The sequence below is a fragment of the Lolium perenne genome, chromosome 6, assembly GCF_019359855.2.
Source record: "Lolium perenne isolate Kyuss_39 chromosome 6, Kyuss_2.0, whole genome shotgun sequence".
Taxonomy (NCBI): Eukaryota; Viridiplantae; Streptophyta; class Magnoliopsida; order Poales; family Poaceae; genus Lolium; species Lolium perenne.
Window position 1 is genome coordinate 116,373,286 of NC_067249.2, and position 4,126 is coordinate 116,377,411.

Sequence of the window (4,126 nt, forward strand, 5' to 3'; positions counted from 1 at the left end):
ATGTAAACTAGATTATTGACTCTAGTGCAAGTGGGAGACTGTTGGAGATATGCCCAAGAGGCAATAATAAATAGTTATTATATATCTTTGTGTTTATGATAATGTTTACATACCATGCTATAATTGCATTAACCGAAACATTGATACATGTGTGTTATGTGAACAAACAAGGAGTCCCTAGTAAGCCTCTTGTATAACTAGCTTGTTGATTAATAGATGATCATGGTTTCGTGATCATGAACATTGGATGTTATTAATAACAAGGTTATGTCATTATATGAATGATGTAATGGACACACCCAATTAAGCGTAGCATAAGATCACATCATTAAGTTATTTGCTATAAGCTTTCGATACATAGTTACCTAGTCCTTATGACCATGAGATCATATAAATCACTTATACCGGAAAGGTACTTTGATTACATCAAACGCCACTGCGTAAATGGCTGGTTATAAAGGTGGGATTAAGTATCCGGAAAGTATGAGTTGAGGCATATGGATCAACAGTGGGATTTGTCCATCCCGATGACGGATAGATATACTCTGGGCCCTCTCGGTGGAATGTCGTCTAATAGCTTGCAAGCATATGAATGGTTCATAAGAGACCACATACCACGGTACGAGTAAAGAGTACTTGTCAGGAGACGAGGTTGAACAAGGTATAGAGTGATACCTATGATCAAACCTCGGACAAGTAAAATATCGCGTGACAAAGGGAATTGGTATCGTATGTGAATGGTTCATTCGATCACTAAATCATCGTTTAATATGTGGGAGCCATTATGGATCTCCAGATCCCGCTATTGGTTATTGGTCGGAGAGAAGTCTCAACCATGTCTACATAGTTCGCGAACCGTAGGGTGACACACTTAAGGTTTGATGTTGTTTAAGTAGATATGGAATATGGAATGGAGTTTGAAGTTTTGTTCGGAGTGATCAAGATCTTCTACGCGCTTTTGCAAGCGGCAAGTGATCGTCTACCGCAGCAATAAGAGCCTACTCTTATAGGCTTTGGAAATCTTCAAGGGTTAGTCTCGATCATCTCCTCGTTGCTACCGTCTTCTAGATTGCATCTTGGCTTGGATTGCGTTCTCGCGGTAGGAAATTTTTTGTTTTCTATGCAACAAATCCCTACACATATATGAGGCATGTGATTAATTATGGGCATGTTCTAAAAAACCTTTAATTTCAAACGATCGGTGCTCGATCTCTTTGCAGGCTCTCCCAAAAAAGTTTGCGGACTATCTTGACGGCCAGGAGCCAGGTAAGGTGTATCTGCGAGCAGCTGACTGTGGTCCTCGTCTCTTGACCGTGGAGGTCCCATTTGACGGTCAAGGCCGGATGTACCTCGACAAGGGCTGGGAGAATTTCGCCATCGCGCACGGTGTGGATTTCGGCTGCTTCGTACACTTCAAATATGAAGGCGATGATGTGCTCACACTGAAGGTGTTCGACGGAACAATGTGGAGGAAGTACTACTACTCGGACGACGAAGATACTGACGATGAAAGCGACGATGACGTGAAGCCATGCATCCATCCCCTTTAGATAAGGATTATGACCAAGAATATATATGTAGCTTCATATGCATCGATTTAGAGATCTAACTATTTTCTATATATTATGCATGTAAAAGATAATATCGCATTTCCACTATTATTCGAGCACCACATCCTCCAAACGATGCCGATGCCGATGCCGATATCGGCATGGTCAGAACGGCTATGCTCGCCGCCACTGCTAGGTCAACGTCGGGATGCACAATGTTTAGCATAAGAGTCACTTTAGATTAAGCTGCGAAAATAGTCACCTGCCACAGCGGTCATTGGCTGCGGAGGCCCCACAGAGCGGCAATATAATTTTCTATAAATAAATAGACGACCCACTGGTCATTGGCTGCGGCAGCCCCATAGAGCGACCCCATTTGTCATTGTCAGCACCGCGTATACAATCAGGAAATAAAACGGCCCACGCGTCAGCGGTAGATGGATGGCTACCCGTCAGCACGAGACGGTCAGAGAGGAACTGCCCTCTATGCAGCCCCACCTTTGTGCAGCCCCACCCGTCAGATTAACGGTAACGGTAAGGCCTCTGACCTGACGGCAACCCGCGTCTTCGAGGGGTTTCAAACTAGAGGGAGGGGAAAGCTGAGGAAAAACTAACGAGCTGGGGAAAACTGAGTACATCTAACGAAGCAGGGGCACGAAAATAGAAATCCCAAGATAAAAAGGCATAACACTAACACCGGCTCCCAAATCACATCGAGCAGTTCTAACATAATTATTCTTAATAGAACAAGGAATAGTAGGTATACCTGGGTCGCCCAACTTCTTTGGAACTTTGCCATTGAAAGAGTAATTAGCAAGCATAGTGGAAATCTCCTCATTAGGAATTTTCCTTTTGTTAGTGACAATATCTTTCATATACTTTGAATAAGGAGGCAATTTAATAGCATCAGTCAAAGGGATTTGCAAGAATAAAGGTTTCATCCAATCACAAAATTTATTATAGTGTTCTTCTTCCTTTGATTTTAGTTTCTTAGCAGGAAAAGGCATTTCCTTTTGCACCCAAGGTTCTCTTTCATTACCATGTTTCTTAGCAATAAAATCTTCTTTAGTATACTTTTTATTTTTAGTATGCTTTCAGGTTCATCTTCAACTTCTTCTTTATCAGAAGCATCATTCTTATCATTATCATTATCATGTTCATTACCTCTTTCAGTTTCAGCATCGGAAATAGAAATACTATTAGGATCATTAATAGGTTCAGAGGATTCTACAACATTTTTATGTTTCTTCTTCTTTTTCTTAGAAGGAGCACTAGTTTCAATTCATTGAGAATCTTGTTCAACTCTTTTGGGATGCCCTTCAGGATATAGAGGATCCTGGGTAGAAACACCGACTCTAGTTGTTACTTCATAAGCATGTTTCTCTTTAGAAATATTTTTTAACAAGTCATTTTGAACTTTAGTGAGTTGATCAATTTGAGTTTGAACCATTTGAAAATGTTTAACAAGCATCTTAACATCATTGGAGGTTCTCTCCACAATATCATGCAAATTGCTAATAGCTTGAGAATTTTCCATTAGATGATTCTCTACTCTCATATTAAAATTTTCTTGCTTAACAATATAATTATCAAACTCATCAAAGCATTGAGCAGGAGGTTTTGAATACGGAATATCTTCCCTAGTAAAGCGTTGAAGGGAGTTTACCTCAATCATGGATGAAGGGGGAATTATCTCGCATAAATCTTCTATGGGAGGTAAGTTCTTCACATCTTCGAATTTAATACCTTTCTCCTTAAGAGACTTCTTGGCTTCCCTCATATCTTCATCATTTAATTTAATCAAACCCATCTTCTTCAATATTGGCGTCGGAGTTGGTTCAGGTGTAGTCCAATCATCATGATTCCGGCCTATTTTAGCCAGTAATTCTTCAGCTTCATCTGGAGTTCTTTTCCTGAAAACACAACCAGCACAACTATCCAAATATGCTCTAGACTCAACGGTTAGTCCACTATAGAATATATCAAGTAAATCATGCTTTTCCAAATCATGTCCAGGTCGAGCTCTGATAAGAGAGCAAAATCTTGCCCATGCTTCAGGCAGTTTCTCTCCATCTTCCTGGTCAAAGCTATAAATTTTCTGTAAAGCAGCATGTTGAGCACTAGCAGGAAAGTATTTCCGAAAGAAAACATTAAGCAAATCACCTGGACTTTTAATAGAACCAGGAGGCAAATTACTATACCAAGTTTTAGCATCATCCTTTAATGAGAAAAGAAAAATTTTAGCAACAAAATAAGTACGCATCTTGACATCATCAGAAAACAAGCTACTCATAGAAGAAAGTTCATTCATGTGTTCTACAGCACTTTCTTTTTCAGTACCACAAAAGGGTGTTTTCTCAACAATATATATGTGAGATAGATCGAGAGAAAAATCATAATCTTTATCCTTAATGTTTATAGGAGATGTGGCAAATTTAGGATCAGGAGATAGCTTATGTCTTACAGTATATTGTGCGAGAAACTTTTTAATTTTTCTTGCATCAGCAGTAGCATTGCATCTATCAATAAATCATCATTAAGCTCCACATAATCCTCATCAGGATCATCACTAGAAT